This window comes from Calliphora vicina, chromosome 2 (assembly GCF_958450345.1).
Source record: "Calliphora vicina chromosome 2, idCalVici1.1, whole genome shotgun sequence".
NCBI classification, from domain to species: domain Eukaryota; kingdom Metazoa; phylum Arthropoda; class Insecta; order Diptera; family Calliphoridae; genus Calliphora; species Calliphora vicina.
In genome coordinates, this window is record NC_088781.1 from 77,756,447 (window position 1) to 77,774,006 (window position 17,560).

Below are 17,560 nucleotides of genomic sequence, written 5' to 3' on the forward strand. Positions count from 1 at the left end.
TTTATTAACGGCTGTTTCAAAACTCCATTTTCAAATTTTTAAAAATTTTGTTAAACAAATTTCAGATTTTTTCGATCATCACATTGGGGTTTATTGAGATCAAAATAGGGAATAAAAATATGAAAAAATTATGTCAATACCTCTTACAGTTTTTCCGTACCTGCGATTTAAATTTTGCGTTTTTCAAGAAAAACTAATTTTTTGTCCATATTTAGGCGAATGAGTCCAATTTCCTTACTGTTATAAATTTTAAGTAAAACCTATTCATAATATTATAGTCCTTGTTATTTTAAATATCTTCTGAAAGTTTTACTAAAATCGGAAAACGATAACCTTTGAATCGTGAAGGTCAAAGGTCAAATTTTTCAATATTTGGAATTTCTAATGAAAATATAGCGAAATGTTATATATTTTTGGGCTGATTTTCATGAAACTTGAGGAAAATATATAATGGTGTCTAGCATTTACAACAACAGTACAAAAATGGATTTTAACCTTTAAGAGTACTTGGGGTCAAAATTGTTGTGTTTTTCGTGATTTTAAAAGTTGAGGGTAATTTGGACCCCAAGTGCTGCTAAGGGTTAATTTCCATTTTTGTGCTGTGATTTTAAATTCTGGACTTTATGTTATATTTTCCTCAAGTTTCATGAAAATCGGCCCAAAAATTTATAACATTTCGCTATATTTTCATTAGAAATTCCAAATATTGAAAAATTTGACCTTTGACCTTCACGATTCAAAGGTTATTGTTTTCTGATTTTAGTAAAACTTTCAGAAGATATTTAAAATTACAAGGACTATAATATTATGAATAGGTTTTACTTAAAATTTATTACAGTAAGGAAATTGGACTCATTCGCCTAAATATGGACAAAAAATTAGTTTTTCTTGAAAAACGCAAAATTTAAATCGCAGGTACGGAAAAACTGTAAGAGGTATTGACATAATTTTTTCATATTTTTATTCCCTATTTTGATCTCAATAAACCCCAATGTGATGATCGAAAAAATCTGAAATTTGTTTAACAAAATTTTTAAAAATTTGAAAATGGAGTTTTGAAACAGCCGTTAATAAACATTATTTTTTTTGGCAATCCCTCCGAATAGGTTAACGGTACCCTACGAAGACAAAAACTCATATACAAGTAAATATGGACATATTTTAAGTAAAAATTAGCTTTTATTTTAATTTTCCTCGAAATATCTTAATTTTTTTCCTAAATTTTTTGTTCATGTGGCCTGAAACACGTTAATGGTCTGGCGAATTTGTAATAACTTTAAAATTTTTTAATCAAATTTTGTCATTTATATCTCATTACAACGATATTTACGTACATATTTCGATTATTTTGCATTCAATTGCAAAAGTATTTATTTAGTAGCAAAATTTTTTCAAAAACTGAAAAATTTGCATTTTTCTCTAATTTTGGCGATAATACAGTTTTTGGGTCATTTTGAACCAAAGGAGATACAGGGTTAATTTCCAAACATTTTTTTTAATGTAATATTCATTAATATAAATAAATCTACACATTTCTAGAAAACAATGCAGAAAGTTAACGAGTTTCACCTATTTATTCCATATTAACAGTAAAATTTTGCATATATCTGAACTTTGACCTCGATGCGCGTCCAGAAATTGTTGCCCGATTTGGCTCAAATTTTCAGCACTTAACATTTAGGCCTAGTGTCACAATATTCCACCTGGCACTCTTTAAAATTTTAACAAAAATTTTTTTCCATACAACTGATTGTCACTCTAATGTACATATATAAGTATGTGCAGCAACGTTTTTTTCTTAACAACGTCCATATTTTTATTAAATTTTTTTATATTGAAGTCAGCTGTTTTATGACTTGTCAAAAATTAACCACTTAACTGTATAAAATGCTGATGTAAACGGTATTGTTTATGAAAGTAGCTTATAATCATAAACTGGTTTGAAAATTACAAGTGTAAATGCACTATTATGCTCGTTAAAGTGATTTTCGGAATCGAGTTTTATATGGAAGCTACACGCAGAGAAAAAACATGGTTGTGGTAACCATAAACTAAGAGCAACATATTATGATCAAATTTATGCTTGTAGTCCAAAATATATGATTATTATTAGTGTCATTAAATATCATATGTTCTAAAATAATAAAATTATGATACCAAATAATCATAACATGTTCTGAAATAATCATATCATGATATAAATCATTCATAATTTGACACAAAGTAATCATATTTATGACCCAATTAAATCATATTATGATCCAATGAAATCATATTATGATCCAAAGTATTATATTATTATTAAAATTTATTTTTAAAAATACAAAATTTTATTTTAATAGCTTTTAGTTTTAAGGTACTAAATTCCCAATTAAAATATTATTGATAATGGTGTTCCACTGGAGTTGCACTCGGATCAGGGTAGAAATTTTGAACCCGCCGTATTCAAGGAAATGTGCGCTTTATACGGAATAAAAAAACCAGAACAACGCCACTGCATCCTCAATCTGATGGCATGGTCCCTGGAGGAATATTTAAGAAAAGTGGTCAGTGCACACCAGAAGGACTGGGATGAACACATACCAAAATTTCTATTGGCATACAGGTCAGCTGTTCATGACTCGACCTCTCGAACACCTGCAAAAATTGTCTTCGGGACAGAACTCAAGTTGCCTGGTGATTTAGAATTCGGTATTAAGCCCTCATAAAATAATGAAAACACTTCCCAAGAGCAAGATGACTTAACGAACTTCACGAATTCTTACGCAGACGAATAAAAATGACCAGCGAATTCTGAGGGATTTAATGAAGGCCAACTTGTACTGCTTTATAACCCACAATGCAAGAAAGGACTGTCTCCCAAACTACAAACCCATTGGGATGGACCATACAAGGTGATTAAGAAATTAAACGACGTGGTGTACAGAATACAGAAAGAAAAGAGCCCGAGATCTAAAATGAAGGTCGTACATCTAGAACGACTAGCTGCCCATGGGAGAAGTGAATCTATGCCTATTCGGGACGAACAGGCTTAAGCGAGGTGCAGTGTTATGAAATTGTACTTGAATTCAAATATAACTATTTTAACGGCTGATTTAAAAGTAACATAATGCTTTCAAATAACAGTGCTGTAATAGCAAACTGTAACATATCTGTGGGCATTATTAACATTAAATAAAAGCTTTCAGTTGACCATTGATCGTAAGTTGGCAACGCTGTTTGCTGCGACCGTATATTCGAATATTCAGGTTAAGAACATTGCAGAAAGTACACCACAGATGGCGTATGTATTATAAAGCTCTAGAAAATACGAACTTTGACAGTTAAAGAGCAATCTAGATTGCAGATGGCAGTGTTATAAATAGTGGCAGAGGTTGCAGTCGTGAGTGACTTTATCAGAGACGCTTTTCGAATAAAAATCAAATGAGTGCTTAAGTGTGCTGTGTTTTTCAAGTGAATTCGTGTTCATTATAAAGTGTGTCTGCATTTCTGCGAATTTATAAACGTGTATAAAAAACATTGAGTGACTATTTAATTCTGTTGTTGTACATTTTAAATAAATAAAGAGTTGTTACAATTTTTAAACTACTAAACGGCTTTTATTTGCAATCAAAAGTATCCGGTTTATTTAAATGAAAAGGTTAAAACGTAACAATATTTATAATTGCGATGATAATATAAACGTTTACAGTAACTAAAATATGGTTGAAATTGAATTAAAACAACAATTATATGTTAACGACAACAATATATTGTTACAAAGAACATAGTAAGTTGTCGTAACCATGTCGAACCATGTTTTTTCTCTGCGTGTATGACTAATTATGAACCGATCATCATAAAATTAGGTGACATGAAACGTTTTGAAAAGGTTAAAACGTAACAATATTTATAATTGTGATGAAAATATAAACGTTTACAGTAACTAAAATATGGTTGAAATTGAATTAAAACAACAATTATATGTTAACGACAACAATATATTGTTACAAAGAACATAGTAAGTTGTCGTAACCATGTCGAACCATGTTTTTTCTCTGCGTGTATGACTAATTATGAACCGATCATCATAAAATTAGGTGACATGACTTCCGTATACATACCTTTATTAAAAAACATTTGTGACGGATAAAGTCCAATTTCGGGAGGACATTTGTATGGGGGCTATGTCAAAAAATGGACCGATTTCAGCCAGTTTCAATAAGCTTCGCCCTTGGGCCGAAAAAATTCTATGTTATCAAAATATCTTCAAAATTGCGACCTGTACTTTGTTTACAAGAATGCGATACAATATTTATGGTGGTATAGAGTATAAAGATCATAACTTGAGTCAGAAAAATTGACCAAGCTCAAAACGAGCAAAACGAAATGAGTGTGTAAATAAAGGAGAGAGTACGTACTTTAAAATGGTACTAGGCTGTTTACGAAATATTAGGAATTCCTTAAGGTTCTATTGCATCAAACCTAAAATTTATGTAAAATTTAACACATTTTTAAAAAAAATATAGAAGCGATTTCAAAAGTGGTGGAAACATGTATCTGCATTCAAATAAAGTCTATGAAATCATTTTAACATAAACAGTTTACTTCATAAAAATCCCTTTGTAAGTAAAAAGTTATAAGCGATTTAATTTTCAAAATTTATTACAAAATCCTACTTTTCAGTCAAATAGGGAAAGTGTTTACATAGAGACATGAAGTCATAGAGAATTATACATAGAGACGAGACACTCCGAATTGTCAAACAAAAATACAACAAATCATATGTCTTATACAACAACAAAATACATTGACTAGCATGTATTTTGTTGTTGCAAGTGATAGGTTTTTGACAACAGACTTAGGTTTTTGACAATTACGTCTCGTCTCTATGTTACCCTATGCCTGAGGTTTTCAGGTTGTAACTTTAATATGAGTATTAAAAATTGGAGGCGAAAAAAGACGTTTTGGCCGCTATTTCAAAATAAGCACACTGTTCGCCGGGATTTAGAACACAAGGCCCTTAATGTAGGAAATTATATGCTATACATTGTAATAAATGATTTTGCAAAAAAGAGTTATGTGTATATTTTGTGCAAATGTCCTTGCAACTCTAAGACGAACTAAAATTTAAAATTTTGTTCATTGTAAATTGATAGCAAATTGATGAAAATAAAATTATTTTTGATCACATAAAATGTTCTTAAAATACACATAGCTGTTTATGTATGAGCAGCGACGATATTCTCATTTCTAAAAACTAACCTCCTTATTCATAATCAACTTTTAATTTTATAAAAGGTTTATAAAACAGAATTTCCATACAAAATTTGTTTTATAAACCTGTAATAAATTTAAAAATTGATTATGAATAAGGCCTTAATAATATACAGTGGTGGCAGGGATGCCAGATTCAGAATCGCAAAAAGCTTGACATTGGGTTTTAAAAAGCTGGACAAATCATAAAAAAACTGGACATTAAAAATATGACCAAGAAAATGTTAATTTGTGTAAATATTTTTTTAAATACTTAGAACACGGCCTAGCGTGGGTATAGGTCTTGTTGAGTACATTAAAATTGTGTAAACAAAAAAACGTTTTTAGTGATGTTCATCAACTTAACGACCAGTAGTTTTCGTCCGATTTTAATTTTTAAGGTGTTTAGAAAGAAACTTATTACGCTTTAAAATTACAATCGGTTTTTTATTTAGTATAGAGGTTGTTTAAAATAGGAAAAACTCTTTCACATAAACATACAACTTTTCTAAAATTCTCGAATTCATTCCTTTCACCTTTGGTAAACAAAATAGAACCATATCATTTGACAAATCTCTTGGTATTGTTTATAAGCTTCACGAAGACAGCAGTAATCGATACATAGTTCATCGTTATCTATTTCTTCAGATATTTCAAGATTTTGTAAATCCTCCAAGAAAATAGGACACTTTATAAATTTAAAAATGGTATTTTTTAAAAAAGAGTCATCACAAAAATCGTAACGATTTTCTAAATAGTTAACCGATGTTTTTACAAAATCTTCTAATTCAGTCTTAAAAGTTTTATGTTCATTAGGCGAATAATTTTTTCAAAATAGTGTTAACTTTGATGCCAAAAAATGTGTTATGTATTCTACATTTAAGGCTACTGCATTATGTTTTGCATAAAATATAAATATGCTTCTGATAACGCTATGCAACAAATTTTCGGGTCATCGCCGCCAGCCTCAACAACTCTAATGGGAAATGAAAGTTCACCATTAACTTAACAAAACTGCCAACGGGTTTTAAAAAGTTACCTCGAATTTCATTTTTATGGCCTCTTGAAGTTGGGCCATTTTTGATAATTTTTACACTATGAGTGAAAAAACTTATAAATATATAAAAATATTTAATGGACTTTAATTGTGCGTACTTATTGTTGCCTTGAATCCAATGTGGAAAAATATATTTTTTCTTTTATTTCCTTTATGGTGGGCGGATATAAATAAATTAAAAATTTTGGATTAAAATACACTACATGACATTCGTTGTCTTTTTTTAAAAAAATTTTATCAAATGAATCTGATTCTATTGAATACTACAATTTATTTTCAGAATGTGATCTGAATATTTTGATAAAAAACATTTTTTAAAATTTTTTTCTGTTTTATTAAAAAAGTGTGTTTAAAAAGTTTTATTTTTCTATAACGAACTCAGTTGCCATTTTGTTCACTGGAACCAATATAAATATTTTAAAGTTTAAAATTTAAACTATATGGTTCGAAGTCTTTTTGATGTTGATGGAAGCTGTAAATTCTGAGTATTCGTCACGCTCTTCTTTCGAGGCCGAATCCATTTCTGCTTCACTATCTAAATGATATGGGAACACGGTAAAACTTTTTGTCATTTATTTTGTTCCTTCCCTAGGGGAAAAGGAACTAACACCAAACTTATCACGTGACAGTTCCAAAGTGGTAGGGACTGGTTCCAGTTCTAACACTTTACAGGGGGTTAATTGACACCTTTTTGACACTTTGTGACAGGTCTCTGAACTTACCTAAATGGACTATTCAATTTCGGCTAATACAAGACCTGTCTCATATATTGTCCCAAGTGAACAAGTCGCTGAACTAACCTAAGCGAACTTATTCAATGTCGGTTCAACGTATTTTAATAATATTTGGTAAAAAAAAGATCAAACTATTTTAATCCTATTTGGTGACAAGTTTCATAATAAACTGAACCAGTTCATTTGCGTTCATTATGTGACCTATCACAATGAGCCGAAAAGATGTGATTTCACCACTTTCTAGACCAACATCATTGCCATATAAAGAGATTGAACATAACACCCACAAAACCCAGTCACAGGACTAATTTTGTGTCAGTTACCTTTCCTCAGTAGTAACTACACTTCAAACACTTTAACACTAGTTAAGTGATATGTCTTGTTTTCACATATCATAATTCGTTCCTTTTGGTAATAATTTTGTATTAACTGGTCACAGGACAAGTGCTCTTAGAACAATTGACACAAATTTCCCGCAGGGTTTCTTCAAAAAATACATACACATTTTTGCATAAGTTATTGCTGTGTACTAATTAGAGCAAGTAAATTTTCATTTATGGATATTATTGTCGAAAATTTCTATTTAGCTGGACAAATTCTATTTTAGCATGAAACTGGGCAGGCATCAAAAAAGCTGGACCAAGTCCAGCTCGGCTGGCAACCCTAAGTGGTGGTCAGGTAATTAAGACAAAAATAGTTTGCTAAATTCCATGTGATTCTCAATTATTTTTTCAAATATTTCCACAAATATGAATGCATGAGGACTGTTTTAACCAGAGTTTAAAATTACTACTATATTAGTCAAAAAATTGCAAAAAAAATTCATAATTTTACATGAAAACTGCAACAAATATTTAACAAGAAAATATTTCATTGTATACATACTAAAAATATAAATACTATTTACGAATTCCATATATGCACAAGCTTCATGGTATAAATATTTGTCGCAGTTTTTCCAAAAATATTTTGCCTTACACAATATTTTACGTTGCAGCTAGAAGACAAAATGAAAATTTTTCATTTTTAAAACATTTGCTGCTGAAATTGCTGTGTAAAATAAAACTTCTATTTTATTGCACTAAAATTCTTTATTAACACACATTTCAATACAATTTTTTATTTTGTACACCCAAATAACTTCATAGTTTTTTTCACATTTTTCTACTCAATGACTATATGCGGCAAAACAAAACCATATATGCGGCGGAAATATTTAAAAAATAAACATTTTCGCTTTAAACATTTTGATCTTCGCACAATTTCGTATTTTACATTTTTCAACTTCGTATGGTACTTTTAGCATCTTCCATATTTTCATTGTTTGAATTTTTCACTGCGCATATCGTTTGCAGTTTATGGGTTTCACGCTGCAATTTGTTTGCATGTATGATGTTTTTGTAGTAATTTTTTTGTATATTATACAGAAGCAATTTCATTTGTTTTTGCTAACCAAAAATATACATATATTTAGGCAACAAATGTTTTAAAAATGAAAAATTTTCATTTTGTCTTCTAGCTGCAACGTAAAATATTGTGTAAGGCAAAATATTTTTGGAAAAACTGCGACAAATATTTATACCATGAAGCTTGTGCATATATGGCATTGGTTTATAGTTTGTATATTTTGAGTATTTGTGCACATTAATATGAAAACGATTCATATTTATTGCGCAGTCGGTAGTCAAATGTAAAAAACGTTTAACTAATTTTAAACCCTGGTTTTAACACACAAGTGTGTTTTATTCAATAGTGTCAATTCATACATATTCACCACGAACACATAAGATTTTTCTACAACTTGAGCAACAAAATTTTTTTTTAAGTAAACATATTTTCTAACATTTATATCATTATATTTTTATTATTATAAAATATACGGACCAAATTTCGTATTTTTAGTTCCATTAATTTCGGTCATATCATGTTATTAACAGCAGATGTTGGCTGAGGTGGGTCAACGTATTTCCTCATATCTTTGTCCATATATATTGTACCGATTTTCTAAACATTTTTGAGAAACTAGAAATATTAATAATAAATTTCATACCCTTATTCCTTTTGTTTTGGCTCTATCGCACTTAAAATTCAGTTGATGAAAAAAAATTCAAGTATTTGTCTTAAATAACTGGCCACCACTGTATGTATGTACGTACCAGAAGTTTTTTAGGTTTTTTTGTTAAACTGTGATTAAATTAAATTTAAATTAAATGATTTAAATTGTGATTTTTTAAAGTGAATTTTTGTTTAAAAAATGGTAACAACATTTTAGGCGTGATCAAACTTTAAAGAGAGGTTTATATTGGTCAATTTAAAGCTGCATTTTCAAAATATATTTGTTTTCTTCTACTTTCACAGAAGTATTAAGTATTTCATATAAATTATAATTACCGAACGATAAGTTTGTTCATTGCAGATGGTTTTTGCGTGGGACAATAAAACAAATCAGGTGTTTTCTTATCAAAAACAATAGCCTTCTGCATTAAATCCTTTTCTTTTATGCTTAATTTATCTCCAAATTTGGCTTCTATTATTGCTGCAATTCCAATAAAGATAGTGATTGTTAATATCCTTTTTATATCCGCCATTCTAAAACAAAAAACAATTGTTTTGATAAAAATATTAGAACAATTATCTAAAATATTTTATTAGTAAAACCGCTAAATTTTTTTTGAACGCAAACAATAATATTAATAATTCTAAAAAATTTTAGCATATAACACTAGAATTCTTTTCTCACACCATTCAAAAGATGTCTTGTCGTCAACATCATCCACTTTATCTATATTTCAATTATTTATTTAAAGGCATTAAATATGTACATTTTTCTCTATTAGCATTATGCATGGAACACATTGAAGACAGCAGGCTACCAACTACAATCTGTCAAAATTAGAATACACACGTTTATATGAAGACGATTCTTTTGACGACAGCACAGCTACACGACCACACGATTGCTTTTGCCTAATTAAACTAATTTATATTTCTGTCAACTACAAAGAAGAAATAGTGTTGCTAATATAATAAAAAATATAAATCAAATGAGTGCTTAAAAAAGATATATTTTTATTACTTAATTAAGAGAAGTTTTTGATAACCATATTGATATAAATTAATAACAGGTACATAATTAATTATAACCATATATATATGATTACTCAAAATAATTGTTTAAATCTTAATTACTTTGGAATTTTGTACGGTTATTTTTTATTGAAGTGGCACCACTGAATTATAAATCAGCTGTTTACTTTGTAGCTGTCGTCTTTAAAATAATTCAGTAGCTGACACACGACTACAACTCCAGCCAGCAGAATTTGTGTTCGTGTAGCCTGCTGTCTTCAATGTGTTAAATGCATTAAAATTACTCATTTATTTTTGATACAACCCCGTCCTTACAGTTAACTACTTTTTATTTGATTATTTTATCGTTATTATTGTAATTTTTGTTAATAGAATGTTTGTCAGTGTTTCAAAATTAAAAGAAAAATTTTTTTGGCAATATACCGATATATTTAATAAAATTGTTTACAAATTTAAAATGCTTTATTTTTTATATTTGTCCTAATTAAAGTATATACATTGTATGGACGATCAAAAAGTAAAAAATCGTATAGAGAAACGCATTCTACGGAAAATTCTAAGAAATTTTCCCCAAGAAACCATAGGTCTAAAATCAAATCCTATCTTGCGCATTTCGTCTTTTATCCAATAAAATAAAACTATTAAATAAAAATTAATACTGAAATATCATTGGATAAAAGACGAAATGCCCAAGATAGGATTTGATTTTAGACCTATGGTTTCTTGGGGAAAATTTCTTAGAATTTTCCCACTAAGCGACCAAAAATATCTTAAAGAAATGGACCTAAGCTTTCTTTTGAGCAAAAAAATTTTTAAAAAAAGGGCACATATTGGAAAAAAATTTCGATTTTGCATAAAAATTTCAAAAATTTTATTTCTTGAGTTACAAAATATTTATTTTGATAGATATCCCACTCGCATCCCACTAAAGGACCAAAATTATCTTAAATGTACCTAAGCTTTCTTTTGAGCAAAAAAAAAATTTGGAAAAAAGGGCCTATATTGGAAAAAAAGTTCGATTTTGCAAAAAAAAAAAGTCAAAAATTTTATGTCTTGAGCTACAAAATATTTATTTTGATAGATATCCCACTCGTATCCCACTAAGCGACCAAATAGATCTTAAAGGAATAGACCCAAGCTTTCTTTTGAGCTAAAAAAAATAAAAAAGGCCATTTTGAAAAAAAGTCAACAAAGTTTTTGATTTTGCAAAAAAAGTCAAAAATTTTATGTTTTAAGTTACAAAATATTTATTTTGATCAAGGACCTAAAATAACTGTTATCAAAATTTTAGGAATCGAAAAATTTGACCTTTTTTATGAAATATTTTAAAAAGTGTCACAGTAACTGTTATAGGCAACATAAAAAATAAAAGTAGGTCATAACTGTTGTTATTCAATTTATATTTGAGAAATATTTTTTTTCTTGTCAATAAAAATTATGTAGTAACAAATATTTTTTTATATCATTTAAAAACGTTGTCGAACAATTTTAATAAAGAATTATTAAAATTTTTTAATTTTAAGTAAAATTCATGGGTTCAAATATTACTAATTTAAGAAGACATATGATATATTCACATTTTGATGTATACCAGGAAGAATTGGAGCAAGATCAGAATAAAAAATTAAGAACAACAATATCGATGTTCGAAGTTTATTCGTCTTCGGATTACGATACAGAAAGTGACAGCATATGCTCAAATAGAAAATTACAGACCCCCAAAGGAGGATGTGGATATAAATTTACTGAATTACTGGCATGCACAAAAGTACAATACGCATTTTCAAAAACACTAAGCGTATATTATCCGCCCTTTCCCTGCTGCACAAGTAACTATAGAGTGGGTATTTTCAGCTCTGCGACTTATCTTGGATAACCAACTGAAAAATTAAGATCAATAATGTTTGTGAAGTTAAACCAAAGTTCATTTAATTTATGTTTATATTTGGACAAATGTTGATTCTTTTAAAGTTGTTATTAATTAAAAATAAACCATGAATTAATAAAATAATTTATACATATCAAATTTGTCTCTTTTATTGTTTCATTCAGTTAAATTTATGAATCTTATACATACAATTTTTATATTATAACAAATAAAAATATTTCTTAAATGATAACTGTTATGACCTAACTTTTTTTATTTATTGAAATGTAATAATTATCTATAAGAAATATTTTTTTTCGTTGTCTATAACTGTTATTAAACAAGGAAAAAATATTAATTGGAATCATATAGTTATGGTTAAGAAAAAAAATAAAAGTTGAAATTTAATAGTTATTTTTAAGAAATATAACATAAAACTTACAACTTTTATGTCCTTGATTTTGATAGATATCCCACTCGCATCCCACTAAGCGACCAAATAAGTCTTCAAGGAAAATATGTAAGTTTTATTTTAAGAAAAAAAGGGTCCATTAAAAAAAGTCAAAAAAGTTTTTGATTTTGGAAAAAATTATTAATTTTTTTTTTTTAAATAATATTGAGGAAAGAGCTATCGAAGCTATTTGGGAAACATTTTGCTAAGAACAATAGGTAATAAGATACATGGATAAGAAAAAACACCTGATTGGACAAAATGTCAAATTTTGGCCCCCTCTAACTCAGAGAGTTCTCGACCGATCTTGTTGAAAAATTGTGTCTGAGTTACTATCCAATAGAACTAACCTTGGTGCAAATCGATTTCAAAAGTTGGTTCATTTGACATGAAATGCCCCATATGTACATTAGAGTGACAATCAGTTACATGGAAAAAAATTTTTATTAAAATTTTGAAGAGTGGAAGGTTGAATATTGTGACTAGAGATGCTAAACGGGGAATCCCGTTCCCGAAAATTTTTAATTTTAAATCCCGAGGTTTTCGGGATTTTCCAAATCCCGCTTTTCATAAATAAATAGGGGAAATTGTCATTTTTGTGTAACTTTTTCATTCATTTTGACATTCTACATGCATATCACAAAGTGATGTTCAGCAAAGTTGTTAAGCTCAACTCCTGCTACAATATAGTTAATAAAGGAAAACGGTATTTTTGGTTTTCCTTGAGTGGGGCTCTAGAAAATCAATTCTTCAACTTTTTTTGTAAGTTATCTAACAAAACTCAATTTAAATCCTCTTCAAATGAAATTGATTTTATCTCAGATGAGGAGCTCGAACAAAATGAAAATATTTCGATTGCTAAAAGGCTGAAAGATATTATTAATAAATGTAAAAACCCCAAATAACAATAACGAAACCAAATTATAATGTAGATTTTCAACTTGCAAAAGAAATACATCATTTTATTTCTGAAGGAACAAGAGGAAAATACTTGCAGATTTGTTATAATTATTTGCAAACGGGTTTGCCAATGTGAAAGATGTTTTTTGGCAGCAGCATATGTCGAAAACAAAATTCGTTCCAGAATGGCAGATGAAACCATAGATGCAATAGTATTCATAAGAAGCTATTTAAAATAAACACTTTTTTATACTAAAGTACGGTTTTTCACCAGTATGTCGATTTTTTTCACGAAAAATCGTATGTAGAAAATCATTCTACGGAAAATTCTAAGAAGAAACCAGAGGTCTAAAATCAAATCCTATCGCATTTCGTCTTTTATCCAATGATATTTCAGTATATATATTTTTTTTAATGTGCAAGATAGGATTTGATTTTAGACCTATGGTTTCTTGGGGATAATTTCATAGAATTTTGCGTAGATCGCGTTTCTGCTATACGATTTTTTACGTTTTGATCGTCCATACAAATCGACCCGGCCTAATGTACATACTTTATTGTTATTTCTTCTTAAATAATGTACTCATGCAAGTATTTTGTGTTTGTATATTTGTGTTTTGTATATTTATTTACCAAACTCCATATAAATTCGTTAATTTAAGTGCATTGCTCATACCTGCACATTTAAGATAAGTGCATAATACTTTTGGAAGCTATAACTCGTTTTCGTGAAAAAAATTTCATTTAGCTGCTTAATATAAAATTAAATCAAAACAAAATAAGAAAAATACGATTTTGAATAAAAAATTGTGTTGTAAACTTCTTAATAATTTTAAAAGTAGCTAAAATACCAAATTTGTCGTTATTTTTAAAGGGAAACATCACAAAACTACATGTAAATTATTTGCCGTTAGCTGCATTTTTGGGCAGTAAACTTAAATGCACTTACCAGCATCAATGAGCAGGTAAGTTAACTGATGTTAACTGCACTTTTAACTTACCTGCACAAAATATCGTGCAAAGTTGGGTCAAAATGACCCAAAAACTGTATTATCGCCAAAATTCGGAAAAAAATGCAAATTTTTCAGTTTATGTAATAATTTTCCTACTAAATAAATACTTTTGCAATTGAATGCAAAATAATCGAAATGTGTACGTAATTATCGTTGTAATGAGATATAAATGACAAAATTTGGTTAAAAAATTTTAAAGTTATTACAAATTCGCCAGACCATTAAAGTGTTTCAGGCCACTTGAACAAAAAATTTTGGGAAAAAAATAATATATTTCGAGAAAAATTAAAATAAAAAAAAATTTTATTTAAAATATATACGTATTTACTTGTCTATGAGATTTTATCTTCGTAGGATACCATTAACCTATTCACAGGTATGGCCAAAAAAATATTTTATTTATTTGGCAATACCTCCAAATACCGAATATCCATTTTCAAATTTTTAAAATTTTTGTTAAACTAATTTCAGAATTTCTTGTTCATTGCATTGGAATTTATTAAGATCATAATAGGGAATAAAAATATGAAAAATGATGTCAATACCTCTTACAATTTTTACGTACCTGCGATTTAAATTTTGCGATTTTCAAGAAAAATTTTTTGTACATATTTTGGCGAATGAGCCCAATTTCCTTACTGTTACAAATTTTAAGTAAAACCTATTCATAACATTATAGCCCTGGTAACTTTAAATATGGTCTGAAAATTTTACTAAAATCGGAAAACGTTAACCTTTAAATGGTGAAGGTCAAATGTCAAATTTTTCAATATTTGGTATTTCTAATGAAATTTTGGTTCATTTTCAAAAATGTTTTTTTAATGTAATATTCATTAATATAAATAAATCTACATATTTCTAGAAAATAATGCAGAAAGTTAACGTGTTTCACCTATTTATTCCATATAAATAGTAAAATTTTCCATATACTCAAAATTACTCGTAATTTTGTTAGTTGATTGTGTGGGCTGCTTTTTCTGTTGGCATATGCCTTGGAATTAAGTTACTGTCATTAAAAATATACACATAATTACTTTGAAGTGATAGAGAGATGCAGTAACTGAAAATTGACTAGGAAGCTGGTGTTTTAGAATATTTCATTTAATACAAAATGGCATAAATACAGCTTTATTGTAAAAAAAATAAAATGTTCTTATAAATTCTTCATAAAACAATTTCAATAACAATACCAACAAATGCAATACCGATGAGAATTGAATGGAATGATGAATAAGTCTGTCTACCTGAAGCAAAGATTAATGAGTAATTTAAAAAAAATATATATTAAATATTCCTATAAATATGAAACATACTATATATAGGTAGGTATATGGCAACTAGCGAGGTCATGCAAGAAATATACATAGTATGTGGGTGTTGTATTAAAACATGAATGGATTCATGAAACAGTGACATACATATGAATAATTTACTTCACAATATACACTTACATATCCATATATACATATGTATTTATTAATGTATATTTTAAATTTTTAATCGCTTTAAATTACATAATTTCTAACTTAACTAAACATTTTTAATTCTTATTTTCTTTATTTATTTTTCACAAAATTACAAGTTTATTTTTTGTGTTATCTGCATCTAAACACACGAAATGATTTCTCTTAATATCTACATGCATACATACATATACATATGTATATGTATGTATAATACGCTTACGTTTCAGAAATGATAATCGTGCGTCCAACTTGCTTGTCAACCTTTCGAATAAACAGATAAAAACTTACTAGCTACCAACGTATCGTATCTTTTAGTTAAGCTTAGTGTATTTATTTCTTGTTTACTAACATCATTGATGGTAAGAGTGCCACAACAGTACAATTTTAGAGGCATACTGGTACGCATTAGATGCCTGTATTTAAATACCAAACTCGGCTTGATTTTTTTTTTGTAAAAAAATTTTATTTCACAATATAATTCATAATATAATTCATAATAACAGTTTTCTCACGCCACAAATGGTTTAGTGACAAAATTAATTTATCTTAGAATTAAGCAACAATAAGTTTTATAATATTACATAGATTATATTTAAATACTTTATAAAAAAATATTCAAAATGCATTTCTATTCGTTCTAAAAGATATTCACGTTACTTTTAAAAATTTATAATCGGTTATAAATTTTTAAAAGTAACGTGAATATCTTTTACAAGTTTTTTAAACTTTCTGGCAAATTATTATATGTACTTTAAACTATCCGAATATTCTATTATTTGCTTGGTTTTCTCCAATCTGCATCGTGTTATTCACCCTTATTCTGAATTTCGATTACGTTTCCGCATTCAGTTACGCACAAATCGTGAAATGGTATTCCAACCAGTGTTGCCGTTTTGGTTATTTATAACCAAAATTGGTTATTTTTTTTCCTGATGTGTAGATGTGTATTTAATAAATGTAAAGTAGTAAATTTTCTGTATATTATACACAAGCAATTTCATTTGTTTTTGTTAACCAAAAATATACATATATTTAGGCAGCAAATGTTTTAAAAATGAAAAATTTTCATTTTGTCTTCTAGCTGCAACGTAAAATATTTTGTAAGGCAAAATATTTTTGGAAAAACTGCGACAACTATTTCTACCATGAAGCTTGTGCATATATGGCATTGGTTTATAGTTTGTATATTTTGAGTATTTGTGCACATTAATATGAAAACGATTCATATTTATTGCGCTGTCGGTAGTCAAATGTAAAAAACGTTTAACTAATTTTAAACCCTTATTTATTTTTCATTTTGGTTACTTTTTTCAAAACATTTTGTTATAGACAGATTTTTCAATACTTAAATATACGTATATTTAAGACTAATGGTGGTGTACTCTAAAAAATGTTTCGACATCGGTTTGTGTCAATCGGTTTGTGTTAATCATTATACACCTATAATTGAACATGAGAGTTTTCTTAAACAAATTGGCCCATAATCATAGTCAAAAATAAAGTATATTTTAAGAGAATTAAACTCGACTTTACTTAAGAGTGGACTTTAGGTCTATCATAGACAAGTTAAAGTATACTTCTGACGCTGAAGTCGACTCTAAATATAAAACTAGCTGAAGTTGTTTTTAACTCGTTTAACAACAGCATCAGCTGTTCTTCGCCGAGTAAAAAAGTTCGTCACAAAGTAAAAAATGTTTAAGTTACAAGATATTGGTATAGATTTTGCAATTATTGAACATTTATCAATAAA